Source organism: Cervus elaphus, chromosome 29 (genome assembly GCF_910594005.1).
Source record: "Cervus elaphus chromosome 29, mCerEla1.1, whole genome shotgun sequence".
NCBI classification, from domain to species: domain Eukaryota; kingdom Metazoa; phylum Chordata; class Mammalia; order Artiodactyla; family Cervidae; genus Cervus; species Cervus elaphus.
In genome coordinates this window covers 55897033-55924205 of record NC_057843.1, presented here as the reverse complement: position 1 = coordinate 55924205, position 27173 = coordinate 55897033, and positions in this window count along the sequence as shown.

The window sequence follows — 27173 nt, the reverse complement described above, 5'->3', positions numbered from 1 at the left end:
AGTTTTGAGTTCAGTTTGAAGGGGGCTGCTGTTATCCATTCTGCATAAATTTAAGGAGGTCTCCAGAGCTGGGAGGGAGGAAGAAGTGGTGGGTTGCCCCATGAAGGGCTGTAAGGGGCCATGCCCTCATCATCCATGGTTTTAAAGAATTGGAAAGCGTCAGAAATTCCTTGTAGATTTCTGTGTTTTCTTTAATTAGCCTCTTGGTGCAATACTAATGAACAGGAAATTTCCTTTTATTTCTTATTCTGGCTAGAGTGCTGGGGGCGGAACTCAGAGAATGAGGTGAAAGCTTCAGCTTTCATGCACAGGGTCAGGGAATGGATAGAAGAGGCAGGGGGGACTGGTCTGGCCACAGCCTGGGAATTTGAAAAAGAGCAGAGGGTAGAGCTGGGGAAAGCAGGGCATCTTAAAGTCACTCCTCCTTTTCTTCTTTTCTAAACCCCACGCCCCTGTATGTGCTTTCACATAATTTTCTCTCCTTTTACCTCTCTCTTTTCATTCTTGCTTATCTTTTTTTCTTCCTCCTTTCTCCCTCTTCCTTCATCTCTCTTCTTCTCCTTCTGGAATAATGAGGAGACAGAGAGTCGCTTAAAAGAAAAATGGATGGCTGAGTAATATTCCATGGTGTATATGTACCACAGCTTCCCTATCCATTCGTCTGCTGATGGGCATCTAGGTTGCTTCCATGTCCTGGCTATTATAAACAGTGCTGCGATGAACACTGGGGTGTATATGTCTCTTTCAGATCTGGTTTCCTCGGTGTGTATGCCCAGGAGTGGGATTGCTGGGTCATATGGCAGTTCTTTTTCCAGTTTTTTAAGAAATCTCCATACTGTTCTCCACAGTGGCTGTACTAGTTTGCATTCCCACCAACAGTGTAAGAGGATTACCTTTTCTCCACACCCTCTCCAGCATTTATTGCTTGTAGACTTTTGGATAGCAGCCATCCTGACTGGCGTGTAATGGTACCTCATTGTGGTTTTGATTTGCATTTTTCTGATAATGAGTGATGTTGAGCAGATTCATGTCAATGTATGACAAAAACCACTACAATACTGTAAAGTAATTAGTCTCCAACTAATAAAAATAAATGGGAAAAAAAAAGAAAAATGGAGGAAATTAGCCACTAAGTATATTGGGTCCGAGGGTCTACTGTCCTCAGGCACATATACCTACAAACACACCCTTATATATCCTAGATTAGCATGTAATAGGGAAGAACAAGTGTGACTTCACATTGGATCTTTTTCTTTTACTTTAACCTTTGCATTCTATTGCTTTTGCTACAAGTTGTTGCCTATAGCCTGAAATATACAGGATAACCCATTCTCAAGGCTCTGACCTCTAAAACAGAACAATTTTCCATTCATATAGAGATTAAATGTTGCAGAACAGAGATTAACATTTGTCTTGTTGGAGGTTTACAGGAACATCATGACCTGTCCTTGGACCAGTGCAAGAACAAAGGATTCTGACACCAGGTCTGCAATGATCAACCATACCCCTTCCCCTTTTAGTATAAAAGAAGCTTGAATTCTAACTTGGGTAAGAAGGTTTGACACTAGTCTACCATCTTTTCCATCAGCTGGCATTCCTAATAGCCACAGTTTCTTGTCCCAACAATTCGCCTCTTAATTTACTGATCTGTGGTCAGCAAGAAGTACAAGCTTGGGCTTGGTAACAAGTATATACACATATATACACACATGAAATATATTAACAAAATTTTCTAGCTGTTAGCACACAGCAAAATATAAAACGATGCTTTTGCCAAAGTGACACTAACTTTGAAAACAAGATTTTGATGCTTTGGAGCCTCCTGTTTAAAGTGACCCTGTGGGGCTGGCTAAATTAGGTAATGCAATTGAGCACTGCCTTAGTCTGCTTAGCCTGCCATTATAAAATACCATAGACTGGGTGGCTTAAGTAGCAGAAATTTATTAATGTTCTGCAGTCTGGAAAGTCCAAGAGCAAGCTGCTGTCTGATTAGGTTCCTGATGACAGCCCTCTACCTGACTTGCAGATGGCTGACTTCTCCCTATGCCCTCACATGGTCTTTCTTCAGCTTGGTTTCTGCTTGTGGAGAAAGAAATTGATCTCTTTCTCTTCTTGTAAGGCCATTAATCCCATCATGAGGGCTCTACCCCTCATGACCTAATCTAACCCTAATTACCTCCCAAAGATTCCATCTCTACATACCATCAGATGAGGTTAAGGGCTTCAATATATGAACTTTGTGGGGGACACAAACTTTCTGTACATAATAGGCACTGAATAAACACTCAATAAATATTAGTATTATTTGCGGCCTCTTGAATAAAGTCATAAATTTAAGGCATTCTGTGACTGGAAGATTCATTTTACTTTCTTCTATCATTTAAACATAAGCAATGTGATCAAATAAAATAATTAATTTTGGTATTAATTTTCATAGATTATGCTTTTAAGTATTAATGCATAAAATTTACACAGAATTTAACCCTTGATAAGTTAATATTGAGAGCTCTTAGGAGACATTTCTTTCTCTTTCTGTTTTTCTTTTTTAAATTTTCAAATAAAATCCAGTGAAAAAGTAGTTTAGTTCACTAACCAGTTCAACCACTGCCAAAGGATGACCTATAATTTCATTCCTGAGAGCATACTCTAGCACCAAAGACCCAGAGACAAACCCTGTTTCAAGCCACTGCCCCACTGATTCATCCCTGACTTTAGACATCAGTCCGTGTTTTCTCAGTGTATGGTTTTGGAGGGCCCTGGGGGATCAGGGCCTAAATATATTAAACTCTCAGATGGTGAGCTGATAATTCTGGGTTCATTCAAGTCCTGTCTGCAGGGGAACCACACTTTTTTCAGTGGAGCTGAGTTTTTGGACAATTCTTTAGTCCTAGATGCCTCTTAGGTTAAATAGATTTTGGTGTAGAGATTCCTTCTTATAACTGTGATAGTCAAATATAAAGAATAATTTTTGGTAGAAGTGACTCAGTACTTAATATATGCCATGAAGTATATTCATATGATGTTTCACTGTTAGACCCAGGTTCCTTAAAGTGGGATTCTGAAGCTTGTTAAAACAAATTCTCAGGCTCCAACCTGAGTTATGGAGTTAGGAAACCTCAGGATGGGAGGTCTATAAATCTGTGAGCTACCATCTGAAAAACATGGTTCTGGATCTGGATATAAAAACTAATATTTTATTGTTGTTACTGCCTTTTATTTTTCTTTCTAGAATTATTTTTTTCCAAAATGGAAAGGACATTGTTTCACATGATTACAAATCATGTATATTCATTGTAAAAATGTGATAAAGAAAATTTTATTATGTTAAAAACCACCAGTAATACCACGACTCAAAGATAACCACCAAGAAGGGCTGCCACTTTTACCCATTGCCTATTACAGTGAACAAAGCTCATTCTGTGAGCAAAGTTATTTTTTGTGCAGAATCATAGATATTAATGTCATGAGGGAACCTGGAGCTCATGGGGGCTCTATTCCTTCATTTATATCAAGAAAAACTGAGTAATTAGTCTATGGCTAATTGTCACCTTGCTTATTTAACTTATATGCAGAGTACATCATGCGAAACGCTGGGCTGGATGAAGAACAAGCTGGAATCAAGATTGCTGGGAGAAATATCAATAACCTCAGATATGCAGATGACACCACCCTTATGGCAGAAAGCAAAGAGGAACTGAAGAGCCTCTTGATGAAAGTGAAAGAGAAGAGTGAAAAAGTTGGCTTAAAGCTCAACATTCAGAAAACTACGATCATGGCATCTGGTCCCATCACTTCATGGCAAATAGATGCGGAAACAATGAAAACAGTGACAGACTTTACTTTCTTGGGCTCCAAAATCACTGCAGATGAGCCTGCAGCTATGAAATTAAAAGATGCTTGCTCCTTGGAAAAAAAGCTATGACCAACCTAGACAGCATATTAAAAAACAGAGACATTACTTTGCCAACAAAGGTCCATCTAGTCAAAGCTATGGTATTTCCAGTAGTCATGTATGGATGTGAGAGTTGGACTATAAAAAAAGCTGAGTGCTGAAGAATTGATGCTTTTGAACTGTGGTGTTGGAGAAGACTCTTGAGAGCCCCTTGGACTGCAAGGAGATCAACCCAGTCAATCCTAAAGGAAATCAGTCCTGAATATTCATTGGAAGGACTGATGCTGAAGCTGAAATTCCAATACTCTGGCCACCTGATGCAAAGAACTGATTCATTTGAAAAGACCTTGATGCTGGGAAAGATTGAAGGCAGGAGGAGAAGGGGATGACAGAGGATGAGATGGTTGGATAGCATCACTGACTCAATGGACATGAGTTTGAGCAAGCTCCAGGAGTTGGTGAAGGACACGAAAGACTGGTTTGCTGAAGCCCATGGGGTCACAAAGAGCTGGACACGACTGAGTGACTGCACTGTGACTACGGCACCAGTCCGGGCAGTGTCTGGCGTAAATGAACCGAACAGTTGTCTCCACCAGGTGTGAATAAGGCATTAGATTATCTACCTAATGGACTGACACTGCAGGGCAGAGTCTTGCATAATTTCAAATCTGAAAGATGCCTAAATAATGTGTGTACCTAGTAGGCCCAATGGCTTGCTCTTGAGGGAAAAAACAGTCAAGTAAAGAGATACTATGAGATCCATTAATATTATTTCTCCATCTTTGGTGAAGTAAGCTACCCAACAGCCACCACTCATTAGTCAGTTACCACAGTGTAACATATATTAATACAAAGGCAACTTATTCATTAATCCATTCATTGCTTTAATATTCTTTGAGCATCTAATTTGAGCCAGGCACTATTGGTCTAGCACTGGTGACTTGGTAAGAGGCAAAATGTACACATTCTTTTAAATAAACTTATCCCTTTCTGAAACATAATCATATCTCAAAGTGTCCTATCTGAGACTGGGTCTGTGAGGCTGGGGATATGACATGTCTCCTCCTTCGGTTTTAACTGCATACATGGCATATCATCAAATGAACTTAATGACAGTTCCACCTCTGGAGTTGCTCAATATTTGGAGATTACTTTTAATGAAATATCTTGTTATTACTGTTCAAATAACTAATGACTTTTCAAATGGAAAACATGTAAATACAGGAACACAAAATCAGTGTAATTCTTTGTTGGAGAAAAAAAAATAAGGCATGTATCAGTGTATAAAGAAAACTAGAAAAAAGAACTAGAAAACTTCTGTTAAATGTCAATTTTAATTTATGATTGGTGAGCTTTAGCTTACCAGTTATTTTGTCCTCATATGCACCATCCCATTTGCTCTTAAGAATGTCACTGTACCACATGTTGCAGCTGATACATACCCATGTCATTTGTATGTTGGCTAATGAATGTGAAGTTAGCTGGTGTGTGAATGCTTGGTAAACCAAGAGCATTCAAGAAATGTAAGATATTAATATGAAGATCAATACATGTGTATTCTAGTAAGATATTTTGTGTTTCTTATAGCAATAGCATCTAATGTCAGGAAGTAATTTTTAGGGGTGTAGTCAGCTTTCAGGAAATGAAAAGTTTAAAAAAACTTCAAGAATCAGGGACTTTTCAGTTTATCAGGCTCTGTGCTCTCTTTTGATTGATGAATAAATTAGTGGCTCAGAGAGGTTATACGTCTTATGCAAGGATTGGAAACTGAACTCCAGCAAGATCTACCAAGTACATCTTGCCTAGAAAGCCTCAGGAAGCACAACCTTATCTCTCTATTCAGTACCAAAATTTTCTTACATTATGTCTTATCTTTAACATGAGCATCCAACTGTTAGACAGTGGTGGTAGTCATAATGTTGACAGGAATGTCAGGACGCTAATGAAAAACAACATTCTCCCCCTATACTTGGTTACGTCCAGTTAAATTGAGACATGAGAACAGAGTAGAAATTGAGGATGGAGTATAGGATGGGAGTATAAGGGAATGTGGGTGTGGGACAGCCAATGGCAAATGAGAAAATTTCTAGAAAGGGTGGCTAGAGAAAGGCCTTTAATAGAAATTGTTGCTCATCTTATCTTGAAAAAAATTAATGTTTAATATTTGAACAAAAAGCATCTCTTGCCTTGTCCTTACAGTAGGGCCCAAGTTTATGATCCAGCATTTTATCTCACTTCATATTGTATTACTAGGACATATAAACATAATACTCCACTAGGAAAGGTCTAGACAGCTATTTTTGTTCTTTCCCTCCCCTGCTTTTCAATTGTGCAGGTCTTGAATGTGAAAGAGAGAGTTAAGATTTTCAAACAATAGTCCAAATACATGTTTTTTACATTCTGGAAAGAAAAAAACAGGTCTCAAGGGCTCAGTATCCTGACTCTAAGTTGGCCTGGGAGAGCCACAATACTTTTCATTCTCTGGACTCCTTGTGGTCCCCACAGAATTATTCCACTGGCCTTGAAAACCAGCTCTGTGACATTCTGGGGACTTTTATCTGTTACGGTAAATTACTGTATCCAACGCAAATCTCCTCTAGGGCTCACAGAGATCTCAGCGAGCAAGGAATATGGAACTGTTCAAATCAGGAATAGATGGGGACTTTGAAGATAAGGTAAACTGTGTTTTCTTGTTGACAAAATAATATGAAGCTTTTGTTGTGTGTTTCCATAAAAGACTTCCCAGGCATAAATCAATATGGCAGCACCAACTCTGTGAGAATAAGAAATGATAAGTATAGTTTTCAGCACACCGTAACCACTTATTACATTTATTTCCCAGTTTTCTTTGTTATTCCTTTCCTGTTCAAATCTGAGCCAGCACATTTTTGGCTTCCCAGCTAAAGTAGGAGGCACTGCCAATCAGCAGGAAATATAATACAGATAAGATTCATATAAACTCTTTTGAACTGGTAAAATAGCTGGATGGGAAATGGATGTTAAATTGTTTACATTTGGCACAAGAAGAAAACGTTCCGTTTTTAAATTCAAAGCTTCTGCACCTTTGTAAATGAAAACAAATCACATGGGTCATGTACTGTTCCACTCTGTAAAAGCCATCAGGAGACTGATAAAAGCTTTCGTAAATCACTAACTTTATCTGAGACTTGCTCAAAAGAACCATTCCCCTTATTAAAATGATGTGGCCTTTGCCTGGTCTTTGGAAAAACTGTGCAACAAGAGCTTCCCAGCATACTTTGAGAAGAGCTCTACCAATAGTGGCAAGTGCTTACATGGGGGTCCAGGAAGCTCTGGTGGAGATGCCTATGAATTCTTATTTTTCAACTTAAGTTTTTGTAAAACCCTAATCAGGTGAGACAGCATAAACGATATAAATGTGTGGTCTGAAGACATCAGCGCCAAGAAAAACCTTTCACCTTGGAAAACACTGGCATGCTTAGCTATGTTCAAGAGATAAAGAAAAAGTAATTTTAAAAAATGGACTGCTGAATTCCATGAAATAACCAAAGAGCTTCTCCCACAGAATGATAAATTCCCACTTCGTCTGAATTTTTGCATGTTTTGTTCATTTGATCTTATATCATCTAAGCGTAGCCTGGACACTAAATGATGTAAAAGTACTCGGAATGTGTTTAGCAGTTAAGTGAAATTAATTACAAAGCTGAATTGGAGACCGCTGACTGGGCGGTGAGCCCTCTATCATGGGTGATACAAAGCCTGGGAAGCCCTGTCACTGTGGCCCACCATGCAATCAATTTGTTACTGTGTCATGGTCAAATATAGGATCAACCACATGGGCCAAGGAAAGATGACAGCAGGACTATGGTTCTTCAGACCGACCTCATGAACTATAAGGTACTGGCCTGAAGTACAAGCTGATGCAAAAACCACCTGGACCTTATTATCAGGACGATGCTGACTCCAGGAAGAGGCAGCTGGGGAAGCTCAGGGCTGAGTGCTCTTCCCAGCAGGGTTTCTGCCATCCATCCATTCCATGGGGAAAATCCTAAACTACAGTCAGGAATGCGTGATGAAAGCAAATGAAGATAGATAGCTATCTTCACCCACCCTGATCTCTCATTTGTATTCACACAATTTAATAATCTGTGGATCAGGAGCTTATTTACCTTCTAACTCTGGTGTGGGTCCAGTTGCCTGAAATTTTGAAATGGTGAAGACTGGACATGCATGGTAGAGAGATATAAGCACCCCATATAAAGTGCTTTTTTTTGGAGCCATTTGCCTGCCATGCTGGATATGAGTGCTCATTTTCCAACGATGACTCACTGGCATGATTATACCTAGTTCCCCAGTCTCCACTTGGCCTTGTAATTATTCTGGAAAGAAGGTTGGGGACCAGACACTTGTCTCTCCCTGCCACCTTTTGAGCTTTTTCTAGTCAGCTCCCCACAGATTTCACACAAGTGCTGCACATGGAGCAAAGTCAAGGAATCAGGACATGGATGACTCTCTCTGGCCTTCTAAGTGATCCTGAAAGGACACTCTGCAGTCAATGGGCAGAGGGATCTCTCAGAAGAGAGAGCAACAAGAAAACACTTGGAATTTTAACTAAATTACTAACAAACAACCTCAGTTTGAAAGTCCATTAATGATAATACATCTGGGATTCCCTACATTGATGTTCAGTTCAGTCACTCAGTCATGTCTGACTCTTCGCGACCCCATGAACCGCAGCACGCCAGGCCTCCCTGTCCATCACCAGCTGCTGGAGTTCACCCAAACCCATGTCCATTGAGTTGGTGATGCCATCCAACCATCTCATCTTCTGTCATCCCCGTGTCCTCCTGTCCTCAATCTTTCCCGGCATCAGGGTCTTTTCAAATGAGTCAGCTCTTCACATCAGGTGGCCGAAGTATTGGAGTTTCAGCTTCAACATCAGTCCCTCCAATGAAGGAATCACCCATGTTGATATAATCCAGTCCAATTTATTGCTAGGACATGGTGGGGCCACCACTTAGCTAGGAACAAGAGTACCAGAGATGCAGAGTCTTCCCTTTTCCTATTCAGTGTTATTATTTTACTGAAACAGAAGCTGTTCTCCAGTGACAGACATTTAGGACATTTGGTGATAGAATGAATAGAGCATCATCACAGCATTGCTGTACTAATGATACTTGGCATTGAGTTTAATAAAGGTGACTGGATAACAGGTGCTCTTCTGATGAGGTGATGGCTTCTACAAATCAGGCTAAATGCTGAGGCTGGTTTTTAGCCCTTTCCTGATAACTTTAGCTTATAGCTGGCAACAGAGCAACAGCCCTTTATAATTGCAATCTGATTCGAATGTTACAATAGGATGTTGCTTCTGAAGTTTGTTCTTTATCCAAAATTTATCCCTCTAGGATAGTTGTTGACTATCTTTGTTTGGGCTCTATCAGAAGCATGCCCTGAGGCAAGGATATGAATACAAGTAGATTAGTTGCAAAGCAATCCCAGATAGGGTTGTCAGATTTAGCAAATAAAAATGCAGGGGCCCAGCTATATTTGAATATCAAATAAACACCAAAAATTTTAGTATAAGTTATATCCCATGCAATATTTGGGACATACTTAACAGTAAAAAAAAAAAAAAAAAAAGAGACTGTTTATATGGAATGAAAATGCAGTTGGGAATCCTGCATTTTATCCAGCAACCTCAATGCCAGGAAGCTAAGAGAATAGGCACATGGGACAGGAATGAGGAGACCAATGAAGGGTGCACGAATGAGTAGGCGTGAACAACAATAGCTCAGTCCCTCTGGGGACGTGCATAAACTGTGTAGAATATACATAGCTTAGAGGGGTCTATCTGGGGACAAAGCAACTGGGGGTATGTATCCATCATCTCCTTTCATCATTTTAAAGGTTGATTCTGGGGACATAAGTCCCCCCACTCAAGCTGTTTGCCTGGGTAAGGTGGCAGGGGAAGTACCCTCCAGGAGCCATAGAACACCTTTGGCAGAGAGTTGTAGGGACTTTCAGGAGGCAGCCACTGGCAAATACTAGAACATGGAGTACCAAGGGATATGGGTAAAACCCTGATAGTGTCTTGGAGACGGGGCAAGTTATGGCAACTTTCGGGGTCTAAACCCTCAACTCGTCAAACTTCTTCCCAGAAGCTCTCTCCTGAAGACAGTGAGTCACTGATACCTTCTTTAGCAGAAGCTACTCATTTTCCCAGCTTGGGGCCAGGAGGTGGGGTTGATGTTTCACCCAGATTCCCATGCTATAATTCCCACAGTATCTTTTTAAAACACTGCTTCTGTGAGATGCCTACTACCTTGGTGTCAGTCCATTAGTGAGTCTAACACATGGCTCATGGTCTCCCATCACGCCTCACATCCTAACATCCCCCATGCAGCTCCACACCTGTGAGGATATCTCCCTGGACACCTGGGCTCCTTTTCCAGAGATCTTTACCTCTATTTTAGCCATTTGTTCCCTGAGACACACACTGCACTGTCATCTTCTATAACTGCTCCCCTAACAAATGTTAATTCACATGCTGCCTCTACCAATTCTTATCCTTCACCCTCTTAAGTCACTCTTAGATTTGTTCTTTGACCCTGCTGAGATTCATAATACCCTGAACTCCTCTACCAGCCTTGCCCAGACTTGACTGCTTTTCCTATTCAGGTGAGATTGCATGGTTTATGTCTCCAAGCTCACTCTTCAACACTGGTGATTTTAACACTTACCCCTCAGTCATCCATTTCTTTTGCATCTACAGCTGGTCAGTGAAGTCCTGTCAGTCAATATCACAGAACTATGGGAAATAATGACTCTAAAAGATCATAGTCTTAACTAGACCCTCAACGATCCTGGCAACCTTATTATACTTTCCTAATGCAGTCTTTCTCTCTAGCTTTTTCTAGCAACATTTCAAACTTCCTTTACTTTCCTCAAACCATGTATTTCCCTCACACAACCTTCCCTGCCTGTATCTCCCCACCTGATGTTTCTTCTTTGCTCTTAGGATGTGATTGTAGCCCTGTCTCCTGCTTCACAAAGAAACCAGAAACCACTGGTTGAGAATTCTCACAGATCCTTACCACTGAAATCACAAATTTTCCACATGTCTTTTTCTTCTTTTCTTTTGATACACTAGGAAACGGGTCATGTATCTAGAGCCTCTTGTTTGCTCAGTCTCTCCCCACTGCCCCTTCCAGCTGCTTTGGTCATTTCCTCTAGGAAGCCTTGTCTGTTCTCTGTGCCCACCCTTTTCCAGTATGGATGAGATGACCCACCCATGCCCTCCGTGGCAACCTGGACTAACTTCTCACTTTGCCCTGTGGACTGTAACACGGGAGCCACACACCAGTCCCTAGCCATGAGATCTAGGAACAAAGGGGATAACAGACTGAATTCAAAATTGTAAGCTCAGTAAGTATTCAAAAACTACTCGTTGAATAAGTGAATTTAAAAACAAATTGACTTTATATCAGTTTCCTGTGCTTCTTAGAGTTTTTCTTTTTCAAGCATTAGATATCAATAAGACTTGCTGAATTAATAGAGATCATGGATACCACAGTTACGCATTTTTAAGTGACCTTGAAAAAATGCTTAAATCAATCAGTTTAGTAAATAAAATGACCAATTAATAGAAACTGGAGCTGCTTATTTCATGAATTTGAAAGGTTAATTCAAGCAGAATGAAGAGCTCCTACAGCCCCAGGTCTGTGTCAGACCTTAGGAGAGAGGGATTACATATTTCAGCAATGGAGAGATTAAGAAATTCTCAAAGAATAAAAAATGCAACTACTGATATGAGCATCAATATCGTATCACTCCTTTCTCATTGGATAGTTCCTATTAGTCTTATAAAAAGTGGGGGTTGCTATTAAGTTATGGACATGTTATTCCTTAGTGTACACATATTTCAAAATGTAAAATTAGTTTCTTGATCATAACCTTTATTCTGTGTAAGAGATGTCACTAAATAATCACAATACAGCTTAAATTTCTACCTTTAAATTTCAGCAGAAGAATGTGAGTTCTTCTGCCTCACTGAGAATATAAGATTTTAGTCCTGAGGCATCATAGGAATCAGCATATTTTGGAAATTCTTTCCTCTCACAGAAAAAATTTATTCACAATTTCTCTGAGAAATTTCCATTCTAAATCATTAGTTAAAGCCCAATCCAAAGGTTCATTTTGTTGTGTACTCTATGATTTCATCAGCAGCTATAAAACTCATAGTTGATAACAGTAATATTTTGAGATAGCCCAAATCATATCATGTTGTCCCCAAATTGTAAAGACCAAAAACACTGGATAGAATAAAACATTTTAATACTTAAGACCAGATATGGACCCAAAATACATTTAATTGCCTAAAAGATAATTTTGGTATTTGCCTCAATGAATCTTCCATATGGTCAAAATTTTATGTGTTTATTTTTTCTGCCACTCCACAGCACTGCCATTATCAAAATCTCTCACTAATTAAAGCTCATGGTGGGGAGATGTATAGAATTACAGAGAGAAAAATAATTTCAAAGTATTTGATAAAAATTACTCAAACACAATATTATTCTCACTCACTTATTCATGGGGCTATATATTCTTCACTTGTAACTCCTTTATCTCACCTTCTATATCTTCCATCTTAAATCCACTCCTGTCTAGTTTGGAGTGTAATAAATAGGAATAGGATCCCCTAATAAGCTCAGTGGCAAGGCAATACATGGAGTATTAATACATGCAGTATTAGTCTTTCCTACCAATTAACCCGGGTTATGTTGGGGAAAACAGCTCAAGTCATGAGGAGACTGCAGCATGGGTTATAAATAGCTGATCACAATTCTTGTTTTCCTTTAATATTCCCATATAACTGCTCTTCAAATACTGTGAAGTTTAAAATTTGCCAAAATATACTTATAATAGATATTTTAAAAAGAGGTCCAACACAGGTAAAAAAAAAAAAGGCAAAAAATCATTTTATCTAATGCTTTCTATAAGGAATTCAGCACTGAATTTAGATCTGAACTAGAAACTAGTGCAAGAAGGAAAACTAATGTGTCATGTAATTTCTCATTATTTGAATTTAAATTTAAAAGATGTTTAGAAAGAATGTGTGCATGGCAGTAAATTCTGAAAGAAACATGTCAGGGATCATGAATTGTTATAGAAGGGACATTAACAACACAGTAGAAAATGTGTTCTCAAAACAAAGGAGCATCATAATAATCTTCCAACTGGTTATCAGAACTACCCTCTCCCATATTTTGAAGACTTTTTTTAAAAAAAAAAGGAACCATGTTTGTAGAACCAGAAGGAAAAGTTGAATATAGACTTTATAACTAATCCACCTCTGCTGGACACTTCTGTTTGCTGCATGGTGGTTCAAAGGAATACAGACACAGTTCCTAATGAAAGTATTGGGGGTACTATTTATCACTTCAACACACTGCTTTAGTCCATAAAGTTCCTAGAGACAGAGCTATCTTTATGAGCCATCACACAGTTTTAGTAGGACATTTGAGGTTGGACTAAGTCCATGTTTGGCTGCTTATATTAAATTGTCATTCTAAAATTGGATGCATTTCAACAGAGCTGGCATGGAATACACTCATCCTTGCTATCACCAAGCCAATGAACCCAGACCTGTCTCTGCACTTACGGTGTCATACCTACCCCATCATTCACCCATGGTTAATGGCATTAAAGCTGGCTCAGTGAAAAAATGAGTACCTGAACACTTTGGCCACTGTATTTCAAAATGAGACATTTTATGAATCAGTACGTATAAATAAGGAAGAATCTTAATTAAAAAGCAATTTTCCCCACAGACTACTTTGTTAGGTCTGAGCTTATTTTTTATTTTCATTTTAGCTCTATAGCTTAGGCTGCAATAGGGGTAAAGTTTCAGAATGCCATGTGAGGGGTCAGGATAAAGATGCTATGACAACAACCAGAAAATACCCAAAACCTCAAGAGAGAATCTTTCAGCCATAGATACCCTAATTTTTCAAAGGCTGACCTGAGCCAGTCCTAACCCAAGTGACTGACAGAGCTATAAGCCCTGCTTTACTCAGCATTTGCCCAGTGCCTGCTACCTCTTTGCAGCAGCTTTCTTTTTAAATGGATGCCACATCTATAGATATATTTGTAATTCACAAGCTCCCCTAGCTGTCCATCTAATTAGATCAAGTCCAATTCAGTTCAGTCGCTCAATCATGTCCAACTCTTTGAGACCCCATGGACTGCAGCATGTCAGGCTTCCCTGTCCATTGCAACTCCTGGAGCCTACAAAAATTCATGTCCATCATATCAGTGATGTCATTAAGCCATCTCATCCTCTGTTGTCCCCTTCTTCCTTCCTTCAATCTTTCCCAGCATCAGGGTCTTTTTCAATGAGTCGGTTTTTCGCATCAGGTGACCAAAGTATTGGTGTTTCAGCTTCAGCATCAGTCCTTCCAATGAATATTCAGGACTGATTTCCTTTAGGATGGACTGGTTGGATCTCCTTGCAGTCCAAGGGACTCTCCAAGAGTCTTCTCCCAACACCACAGTTCAAAAGCATCAATTCTTCGGTGCTCAGCTTTCTTTATAGTCCAACTCTCACATCCAAACATAACTACTGGAAAAACCATCACTTTGACTAGACAGATCTTTGTTGGCAAAGTAATGTCTTTGCTTTTTAATATGCTGTCTAGGTTGGTCATAGCTTTTCTTCCAAGGAGCAAGTGTCTTTTAATTTCATAGCTGCAGTCACATCTGTAGTGATTTTGGAGCTCCCCAAAATAAAGACTGTCACTGTTTCCATTGTTTCTCCGTCTATTTGCCATGAAGTGATGGGACCAGATGCCATGATCTTAGTTTTCTGAATGTTGAGCTTTAAACCAACTTTTTCACTCTCCTCTTTCACTTTCATCAAAAGGCTCTTCAGTTCCTCTTTGCTTTCTGTCCTAAGGGTGGTTGTCATCTGCATATCTGAGGTTATTGATATTTCTTCTGGTAATCTTAATTCCAGCATGTGCTTCATGCTTTATCCAGTCCAGTATTATGCATGATGTACTCTGCATATTAGTTAAATAAGCAGGGTGACAATAGACAGTCTTGACGTACTCCTTTCCCAATCTGGAAGAAGTTTCTTGTTCCATGTCCAGTTCTAACTGTTGCTTCTTGTCCTGCATACAGATTTGTCAAGAGGCAGGTCAGATGGTCTGGTATTCTCAACACTTAAAGAATTTTCCACAGTTTGTTGTGATCCACACAGTCAAAGGCTTTAGCATAGTAAATAAAGCAGAAGTAGATGTGTTTTTTGGAACTCTTGCTTTTTCGATGATCTAGTGGATGTTGGCAATTTGATCTCTGGTTCCTCTGCTTTTTCTAAATCCAGCTTGAACATCTGGAAGTTCACGGTTCACACACTGTTAAAGCCTAGCTTGGAGAATTTTGAGCATTACTTTGCTAGTGTGTGAGATGAGTGCAATTGTGTGGTAGTCTGAACATTCTTTGGCATTGCCCTTCTTTGGGATTGAAATGAAAAGTGACCTTTTCCAGTCGTGGCCACTGCTGAGTTTTCCAGATTTGCTGGCATATTGAATGCAGCACTTTCACAGCATCATCGTTTAGGATTTGAAATAAATCAACTGGAATTCCATCACCTCCACTAGCTTTGTTCATAGTGATGCTTCCTATGATCCACTTGAATTTACATTCCAGGATGTCTGGCTCTAGTCCAGTGATCACATCATTGTGATCATCTGAATTATGAAGACCTTTTTAGTATAGTTCTTCTGTGCATTATTGCCACCTCTTCTTACTATCTTCTGCTTCTGTTAGGTCCATACCATTTCTGTCCTTTATTGTGCCCATCTTTGCATGAGATGTTCCCTTGGATTCTCTAATTTTCTTGAAGTGGTCTCTAGCCATTCCCTCTCTATTGTTTTCCTCTTTTCTTGCATTGATCACTGAGGAAAGTTTTCTTATCTCTCCTTGCTATTGTTTGGAACTCTGTATTCAAATGGGTATGCCTTTCCTTTTCTCCTTGCCTTAAGCTTCTCTTCTTTTCTGAGCTATCTGTAAGGCCTCCTCAGACAGCCATTTTGCCTTTTTGCATTTCTTTTACTTGTGGATGGTCTTGATCACTGCCTCCAGTACAATGTCACGAACCTCCGTCCATAGTTCTTCAGGCACTCTATCAGATCTAATCCCTTGAATCTATTTGTCATTTCCACTGTATAATCATAAGGGATATGATTTAGGTCATACCTGAATGGTCTAGTGGTTTTCCCTACTTTTCTTCAATTTAAGTCTGTATTTGGCAATAAGGAGTTCATGATCTGAGCCACAGTCAGCTCCCGGTCTTGTTTTTGCTGACTGTATAGAGCTTCCCCATCTTTGGCCAAATGTTTGACCAAACATGGTCCACTGGAGAAGGGAATGGCAAACCATTTCCGTATTCTTGCCTTGAGAACCCCATGAACAGTATGAAAAGACAAAAAGGTATGACACTGAAAGATGAACTCCCCAGGTCAATAGGTGTCCAAAATGCTACTGGAGATCAGTGGAGAAATAACTTCAGAAAGAATAAAGAGACAGAGCCAAAGCAAAAAAAATACCCAGTTGTGGATGTAACTGGTGATGGAAGCAAGGTTCAATGCTGTAAACAGCAATATTGCATAGGAACCTAGGGTGTTAGGTCCATGATTCAAGGCAAAGTGGAAGTGGTCACACAGCAGATGGCAAGAATGAACATCGACATTTTAGGAATCAGTGAACTGAGATGGATTGGAATGCGTGAATTTAACTCAGACGACCATTATACCTACTACTGTGGGCAAGAATCCCTTAGAAGAAATGGAGAAGGCTTCATAGTCAACAAAAGAGTCCAAAATGCAGTGCTTGGATACAATCTCAAAAACGACAGAACAATCTCTGTTCATTTCCAAGGCAAACCATTCTATATCACAGTAATCCAAGTCTATGCCCTAGTCACTAATGCCCTAATGCCACAGAAGCTGAAGTTGAATGGTTCTATAAAGACCTACAAGACCTTCTAGAACTCACACCCAAAAAAGATGTCCTTTTCATCATAGCGGACTGGAATGCAAAAGTAGGAAGTCAAAAGATACCTGGAGTAACAGGTAAGTTTGGCCTTGGAGTACAGAATGAAACAGGCCAAAGGCTAACAGAGTTTTGCCAAGAGAACACACTGGTCATAGCAAACACTCTGTTTTAGCAACACAAGGGATGGTTCTACACATGGACATCACTAGATGGTCAATACCAAAATCAGATTGATTATATTCTTTGCAGCTGCAGATGGAGAAGCTCTGTACAGTCAGCAAAAATAAGACCAGGAGTTGACTGTGGCTCAGATCATGAATTCCTTATTGCAAAATTCAGATTAAATTGAAGATAAGTAGGTAAAACCACTAGACTTTTGAGGTATGTCCTATATCAAATCACTTAAAATTATACCGTGGAAGTGACAAATAGATTCAAGGGATTAGATCTAATAGAGTGCCTGAAGAAGTATGAATGGAGGTTTGTAACACTGTACAGAAGGTGGAGATTAAAACCATCCCCAAGAAAAGGAAATGCAAAAAGGCAAAATGGTTGTCTGAGGAGGCCTTACAAACAGCTCAGAAGAGAAGAGAAGCAAAAGGCAAAGGAGAAAAGAAAAGATATACCCATTTGAATGCAGAGTTTCAAAGAATATCAAGGAGAGATAAGATAGCCTTCCTAAGTGATAAATGCAAAGAAATAGAGGAAAACAAAAGAGTGGGAATGACTAGAGATCACTTCAAGAAAATTAGAGACACTAAGGGAACATTTCATGCAAAGATGGGCACAATAAAGGACAGGAATGGTATGGACCTAACAGAAGCAGAAAGTATTAAGAGGAGGTAGCAAGAATACACAGAAGAACTATACAAAAAAAGATCTTAAGGACCCAGTAACCACAGTGCTGTGATCACTCACTTAGAGCCAGACATCTTGGAGTACAAAGTCAAGTGGGCCTAGGGAAGCGTCAGTACAAACAAAGCTAGTGGAGGTGATGGAATTCCAGTTGATTTATTTCAAATCCTAAATAAGATGCTGTGAAAGTGCTGCACTCAAAATGCCAGCAAATCTGGAAAACTGAGCAGAGGCCACAGGACTGGGAAAGGTCAGATTTCATTCCAATCCCAAAGAAGGGCAATGCCAAAGAATGTTCAAATTGTCGCACAACTGAACTCATTTCACATGCTAGCAAAGAAATGCTCAAAATTCTCCAAACTAGGCTTCAACAGTATGTGAACTGAGAACTCCCAGATATTCAAGCTGGATTTAGATAAGGCAGAAGAATGAGAGATCAAATTGCCAACATCCATTGGTTCATAGAAAAAGCAAAAGAATTCCAGAAAAATATCTACTTCTGCTTTATTTACTATGCTAAAGCCTTTGACTTCATGGATCACAACAAACTGTGGAAAATTCTTAAAGAAATGAGAATACCAGACCACCTTACCTGTCTCCTGACAAATCTGTATGCAGGTCAAGAAGCAATAGTTACAACTGGACATGGAACAATGGAGTGGTTCCAAATTGGGAAAGGAGTACGTCAAGGCTGTATACTTCACCCTGCTTACTTAACTTATATGCAGAGTACATCATGCGAAATGCCAGGTTGTATGAAGCACAAGCTGGAATTAAGATTGCTCTGAGAAATATCATAACCTCTGATATGCAGATGACACCACCCTTATGGCAGAAAGTGAAGAGCATTTTGATTAAGGTGAAAGAGGATAGTGAAAAAGTTGGCTCAAAACTCAACATTCAAAAAATGAAGATAATGCATCTGGTCCCATCACTTCATGGCTAATAGACGGGGAAACAATGGAAACAGTGACAAACTTTGTTTCTGGGGCTCCAAAATCACTGCAGATGGTGACTGCAGCCATGAAATGAAAAGACGCTTGCTCCTTGGAAGAAAAGCTATGACCAACCTAGACAGCATATTAAAAAGCAGAGACATTACTTTGCCAGCGAAGGTGCATCTAGTCAAAGCTATGGTTTTTCCAGTAGTCATGTATGGAGATGAGATTTGGACCATAAAGAAGGATGAGCACCGAAGAATTGATGCTTTTGAACTGTGGTGTTGGAGAAGACTCTTTAGAATTCTTTGGACTGCAAGGAGATCAAAGCAGTCAGTCCTAAAGGAGATCAATCCTAACATTCATTGGAAGCACTGATGTTGAAGCTGAAGTTCCAATACTTTGGCCACCTGATGTGAAGAGCCAACTCATTAGAAAAACCCTGATGCTGGGAAAGATTGAAGGCAAGAGGAGAAGGGGACAAGAGAGGATGAGATAGTTGGGTGGCATCACCAACTCTATGGACATGAGTTTGAGCAAGCTCTGGGAGATGGTGAATGACAGGGAAGCCTGATTTGCTGCAGTCTATGTGGTTGCAAAGGGTTGGACCTGACTGCACGACTGAACAATAATAACAGAAGAATCAGTTAAGTACATTTAGCCTCAATGAGAACTTAATGTTCTGCTTCTCAACACAGTCCCTGTCCCCATATCAATAAAAATAAAAACAGCACTAGCTAATATATGTATGCATATGCTTGTATACACACACACACACACACACACACACACAGCAAAGAATCTTACAGTGTTCTGTTTTTTCTGTGATGATTACGTCAATATATTTAATAATTTAATTTCCACTTGTTTCTACTCTTTCTTGCCCTTTCTTAGTGCTCGTTCCGATTTCCAGATGCCCTAAGACATCCCTTTGTTTGCCTTGGGGGGCCCCGGTTAGCAGTATCAGTAGTTTCTTAATGCTGCACATTCACACAACCTATGATCTTTTGTCTAAATCCTCACCTTCCCTCTTTACCAGATTCTCCGTGTTTGTTGCTACCCAGGCTGTGGGTCTGGATTATGATCTCAGAGTTTATTCCATATTTCCTGCATTTGATGATTGGTCCTGGCAGGCTATGGCTTTCCCTTTAGTGTCTGAGCCCTCCTGACCCCTCGCAGTCTGCTAACTCCATGGCTTTGCTCAGACCTGAAGGGCCCAAATTCACCCCAGTTCTAAACTGTTCCTGTGGACCCTGACTCATCCCTGACTGTACCCTTGGGCCTCTCCAGAACGCTCTGGTCCTAGACTACACCTTTTCCTCTCAGTGGTCCCTTGACCTTCTTGCTTTCAATTCTGGTTCCTATCTCTGACAACTGCCACCATCTTCTCTCTCTTTACAGCCTTGCTTAAAACCTTGGAGTCATATTTGATATTGTTCCTCTATTGTCCAGAATCACTTGCACAATGCTTTTTGTTTCTCATATTATAATTAGAAATCTTTGTACTGATGTGGTGCTCTTGTTATAATTATTATTGGCCTGGTCCAGGCCTGTGTCAGTCCCTACAATTTTTCATATATCTGGAACACAATTAACAGATTAATTTTTTGGAAAACACCACTTAAATTATGAAAACCCACATTCCTGTTTGTTGACACAATGAATTCCAAACTTCAAACATAGCATTTTATAAATAAGCCCAAACCTATCTTTTGAACCAACATTTACCTGTACTATTTATTTTATTCAACTGGTCAGCATACCATCCCCCAAATTTACCTCATGCATCTGTATCACTCAACTAGCTCATACTGTTTTTTATTCCTAAAATACCACCAGGAGTAATGTTTTGAGTGAGCCAGATAACCCAGTAAGAGCTCCAGAGTACTCACAGTAAGATGAAGTTATAAGAAAAGATGATCTCTAAAACCCTTCTCTTCTTAGAACTCCAAGATTTAGAGACAGCATTTTCTCTCCATCCATATCCTTCAAGCCTTCCAACATTGCACTAAGGCCAGTTGTGGTCTTCTTGCAACCCACAGTGAGCACCTTTTCCTCTAATTTGCCCCTTCTCCCACTACTCATTCAGCCCATGAACAACTATAATCTTACATGACTGTTTAACTTGTCATACATGCCTTTTCCCTCTAATCCTTGAATTGTGAAATCCAGGTATCCCATAATCACCTGGGAGTAGTGAGTGTCCAATCATTATCTATTGATGGAGTCTGAGTGAATCAAATCATTAGTGAAAGTTGCTGGAAAAATAAATTGGAAACATAGGTATCACAAGGGGCCTCGTTAAATGTACTCTCACTGGTCTAATTGCATTTAATTAAGTCCCTTGGGGAATAATTGCCCCTTAGGCCATGTCATCCAAGGTCAATGTGACTCATTTTAATCAGAACATCTCCTCGGGGTGATGGAGCAATTACATAGCATTTGGAGTTGCATCCATGATTTGTTTGTGGCACCATTTTAATTTTGTGTCTGAGACATCAAATTATAAAGTGCAGCAAGAGGACTTTGTAAATCAGGCCAAAGAACAGCCATTAAGCCCTGGTTACAGTCATCCCAGATTTGCTCACAGCTTCTGTCCCTTTGCTGTGGGCTTTCTTCTCAAAGGCCCTGGATTCATTTCAGATGACATGACTCTGGGCAAACTAGATGTGAGAGGTAACTGAAAGTTAAAGTGATGTAGTATTTTTCATAAGTATGATTTTCCTATTTCATCTAGAAATGTAAAGTAAAATAAATTATTGTATGCAAGCTTTGAGTTAACAACTGTCATTAGCCTCTGGACATGTTAACCAAAAAGCTAATAAATATAACAGATTAATAGTTAAGTTCTACTTTTTGGATACATTTTTAACATCATTATAATTATGGACTATGTCTTGAGTTCACAAGCATTTCCCTTTTGATCTGAAGTATATGAACTGTATAGTAAAAGAAAATGGCCATAGGTACTGTGGAACAATGCCTGACTTGTCCATTTTATACTTCAAGCTTTGGGGAAATGTTTAGATTGATTTAAAGGTTTTTCACAGCTATGTATTATTTACTCACAAAATCCTGTGATGTAGAAGTGAACTTTGTTGTCATTGTCTAGCTACTGTAAAGATGTATTAGGCCAAAATATAAAATTCTGAACAATATTGGAATCCAGGGATACCACTTGTTTTTATTGGAGTAGATGTGGGAGTGTGTTCTCTTGGCAGAGCTCTACTAGCCTTTGCCCTGCTGCATTCTCTACTCCAAGGCCAAATTTGCCTGTGACTCCAGGTGTTTCTTGACTTCCTACTTTTCCATTCCAGTCCTCTATAATGAAAAGGACATCTTTCCTGGGTGTTAGTTCTAGAAGGTCTTGTAGGTCTTCATAGAACCGTTCAACTTCAGCTTCTTCAGCATTACGGCCGGGGCATAGACTTGGATTACTGTGATACTGAATTGTTTGCCTTGGAAACGAACAGAGATCATTCTGTCATTTTTGAGATTGTATCCAAGTACTGCATCTCAGACTCTTGTTGACTGTGATGGCTACTCCATTTCTTCTAAGGGATTCTTGCCCACAGTAGTAGATATAATGGTCATCTGAGTTAAATTCACGCATTCCAGTCCATCTTAGTTCGCTGATTTCTAAAATGTCAATGTTCACTCTTGCCATCTCCTGTTTGAACACTTCCAATTTGCTTTGATTCATGGACCTAACATTCCATGTTCCTATGCAATATTGCTCTTTACAGCATCAGACCTTGCTTCTATCACCAGTCCCATCCACAGCTGGATGTTGTTTGGCTTTGCCTCCATCCCTTCATTCTTTCTGGAGTTATTTCTCTACTGATCTCCAGTAGCATATTGGGCACCTACTGACCTGGGGAGTTCATCTTTCAGTGTCCTATCTTTTTGCCTTTTTATACTGTTCATGGGTTCTCAAGGCAAGAATACTGAAGTGGTTTGCCATTCCCTTCTCCAGTGGACCACGTTCTGTCAGAGAACGCACTGGTCATAGCAAACACCCTCTTCCAAAAACACAAGAGAAGGTTCTACACATGGACATCACCAGATGGTCAGCACTGAAATCAGATTGATTATATTCTTTGCAGCCAAAGATGGAGAAGCTCTATACAGTCAGCAAAAACAAGACCTGGAGCTGACTGTGGCTCAGACCATGAACTTCTTATTGCCAAATTTAGACTTAAACTGAAGAAAGTACGGAAAACCACTAGACCATTCAGGCATGACCTAAATCAAATCCCTTATGACTATACAGTGGAAGTGAGAAGAATATTGGTGGCCAATACTTTGGCCACCTAATTCATGGGGTCGCAAAGAGTCGGACACGACAGAGCGACTGAACTGAGATGTGGGAGAGGGTATTGTGATGGTAATACACAGTTTGGGAAAGATGTATGGTATAGGGAAGGGGAAAAGCCATGGGACCCTGGTCAGCTTCAGGGCTTGATCTCAACTGTAACCCTACTGTGGTATGTATGCAATCTTGAGCTCTTCATTTGATGTCTCTGTATCTTAATTTCTTCAACTGTAAAATGGAATATTCTACTCACTTTTATTGAGCTCTTAAAATGATTATTTGAGATAATTTTTAGAAGAGAAAAAGTTACATTGCTGTACGTATTTAACCTATTATATTATTTTTTCCTAGGTGCATTGAGAACTATCCTTTGAACCACTTGGAAATCGCTCATCTCTACCTCATTTTCATTCACTCAGGCTCAAAATCTAGTCATTTGGCATATAAGACTAGCGATAAATAATAGCTATAAGAGCAGTGTGGAGTCGCCAGATGGAGATTCCATGTTTTTTATTATCATATACATATTAAGTATCTAACATATTCTAGACAGTTATAAGAGAGATAGGGTACATGGAACTTATTTGCTTTTATCAAGGACTACGTCAAAATATAAAAGGCCTTCTCATCTAGCTTCCTTAATAGCGCCCTCAAACTGTTTTTAGAATGGGAAGAATTCAATTTCTTCTTGAGAGTTACATTCTGTGTGCCATCACTTTCTCTGAGATGCCTCAACAATATAAAGGGAAAATGAAAATACACAACAAAGTGAAGAATGAAGAGCATGCATTAGAGGGTTCCACCTTGGAATAAAATATGAAAAGTATGAAGGGACAGCAAAGTGAAGGCCAGAGGTAACTTTAAGGGTTTGAATCAACATATAGGTGGTGTTACATAATAGCTATTGATTTCAAGTAATAATGCTATGGTTAATTCTGGTAGTTTAGTGAAAAGAGTGCTGAGGAAACACAATTAAAAACTTTGACTCTGTAGAGGATCTTGGGCAAGTCAGGTTGGTGGTGATGGGTGGGTGGGATGGAGACAGTCAAGTATCTTTGGTGTAAATAGTGGGAATCTGCATTAGATGACTTTGTCAGAGCCTTTTTTTGGATTTGTAACTCTATGCTTTGTGAGAAGCATCATGCAGTAAATTAAATAATGCTATATGCCTGGAATAAAGCCAGTCACTGCTCAACATTCCTTCTTTCTTCCTGAGTTGCCCTGACCAACACATCTTCACTTGATATATGCTATATATGCCCTTCAAAGTCATCTACCCAAATCTTCACATGTGAAAACTTCTCTATCACTTATTAGATACTTAGCAGATGACATGTTATAATTTGTATATTTTCAAAAATTTTCCATGTTCCCCAAGATTTCTGGTACTTAACATACGTGTTTGCATATAGAAGGCATTTATGGACAATGATTATCTTATGATAAAGTTTCAACTCCCATATAAGATGTATTTATCATTAAAGAGGCAGGCCCTGTGTGTTGGAAGAATGAAAACCGAGGATTATGGGAAAAGAATGATACTTGTCAATAGATACACATAGTTTGCAACCCAGCTTCCCCAATGTACAGTGTTACTTGATCTCTCAGAGGCTTTCCTCCTCTTGTCAAATAAAACCACCTTCTGATATCCAAAAATCCTCTCCAAGGAAGGGAAAAATTGCCATGGAAAGTAGGAATGGGGGTGTCAGAAGTGACCATGTATTCAACATATCAGCTTAGCAGTCTTCAAAAACTATTGGGTTCTGATCATCCTTGAGTTGATACATTGCATGCAATTTGACTGTAAGCAGAAAGAATTACTAAAGATTTTTAAATCGAACTTGGAGCCCATAAGATGATTCGGGATTCCCCCAAAACCTCTACCATTCCCACATGAGAACCTGGCACTCCCCTCCTTCTCTGTGCCAGCTGCTCTTCTGCCCAGGCCTAGATCTCCAGAGCAGGAGAGCTTACTGGTCCTTTCTTAGGTAGATCTAGGTTGCATGGGACCTGAAACTTAGGATGTTTTAGAAGCCCTATAGAAGGAAAAGAATTAAAAAAGTATGTATCTAATATAATTAGATATGAAAGTAACTATTTTTTAGAATAAGGAAATAAACCAGAAATAAAAATTTTAAAGCTGAAAATGCCACCCACATCACAAAATCAAGAAATATATGCTTTTAAATGAAATGCCTGACATTCCCCTATAATACATATTTCTCCCCTACATTTTTGGCTGTATATGCTTTTATTAGGAATTAATATGACAATGGGCTTCCCTGATAGCTCAGTTGGTAAAGAATCCACCTGCAATGCAGGAATCGAGACCTCGGTTCGATTCCTGGGTTGGAAAGATCCCCTGGAAAAGGGATAGGCAACCCACTCCAGTATTCTGGCCTGGAGAATTCCATGGACTGTATGGTCCATGGGGTCGCGAAGAGTAGGACACAACTGAGTGACTTTCACTTTCATATGACAATGATTTTATAATATTGTTTAATAAAAAAGAATCTAAAGATAATTCAGTTTCTATTAGCATAATTAATCAAATGTTTTTATTATTGGTAGTTTAAAAAGATTCATTCATATTCACAATTTGTTACTGACAATTCCATGTAAAATTTCAGAATTGTCAATTTGGGAAAATATCAACCAAATGTATTTTATATATAAACAGAAAGACTTCAGGGCATTTAAAATTTTCTTGTGTAGTAACTATTCTTAGATATTCATTACATTAACAGCAGTTATTAAGAGCTTGTCACCAATATCTTCATAGTCAGTTTAGTTCGGTTGCTCAGCCATGTACGACTCTTTGCAACCCCATGGACTGCAGCATGCCAGGCTTCCCTGTCCATTACCAACTACCAGAGCTTATTCAAACTCATGTCCATTGAATCAGTGATGCCATCCAACCATCTCATCCTCTGTCGTCCCCTTCTCCTCTTGCCTTCATTCTTTCCCAGCATCAGCATCTTTTCAAATGAGTCAGCTCTTTGCATCAGTATTAGATAGGCCAAAGCATTAGAGCTTCAGCTTCAGCATCAGTCCTTCCAATGAATATTCAGGACTGATTTCCTTTAGGGCTGACTGGGTTGATCTCCTTGCAGTCCAAGGGATCCTCAAGAGTCTTCTCCAACACCACAGTTCAAAAGCATCAATTCTTCGGCATTCTGCTTTCTTCACAGTCCAACTCTCACATTCATACATGACTACTGGAAAAACCATAGTTTTGACTAGATGGACCTTTGTCAGCAAAGTAATGTCTCTACTTTTTAATATGCTATCTATGCTATCTATGTTGGGGTCATAGCTTTTCTTCCAAGGAGCAAGCATCTTTTAATTTCATGGCTGCAGTCACCATCTGCAGTGATTTTGGATCCCCCAAAAATAAAGTCTGTCACTGTTTCCATTGTTTCCCCATCTATTAGCCATGAAGTGATGGGACTGGATGCATTATCTTCATTTTTTGAATGTTGAGTTTTGGCCAACTTTTTCACTATCCTCTTTCACCTTCATCAAAAAGCTCTTTAGCTCTTCTTCACTTTCTGCCATAAGGATGGTGTCATCTGCATATCTGAGGTTATTGATATTTCTCCTGGAAATCTTGATTCCAGCTTGTGCTTCATCCAGCCCAGCGTTTCTCATGATGTAGTCTGCATAGAAGTTAAGTAAGCAGGGTGAAGTATACAGCCTTGACGTACTCCTTTCCCGACTTGGAACCAGTCTGTTGTTCCATGTCCAGTTGTAACTATTGCTTCTTGACCTGCATACAGATTTCTCAGGAGGCAGGTAAAGTGGTTTGGTTTTCCCATCTCTTTAAGAATTATTCACAGTTTGTTATGGCATATTATTAGTTTTACACTGCCTTTATTACTGTTGTTGTGTGTGTGCATGTATTTCATGTCAATTGAATGAGTATGAAGGATTGTAAAGATGGTCACAATTTTTTCCCTTTCACTCATCCATAATTTTTGGTATCACCCCCCTACAACAACGCTAAACTTAGCCATGTGACTTAGTTTAATAGACATTACTAAACATGATACATATTGGCTCTTAAAAAGCACCTGGATTTGGGGCTTGTCTCTGCTTACAACTACTATCCTGAGAATAATCTCTGATTTGTCTG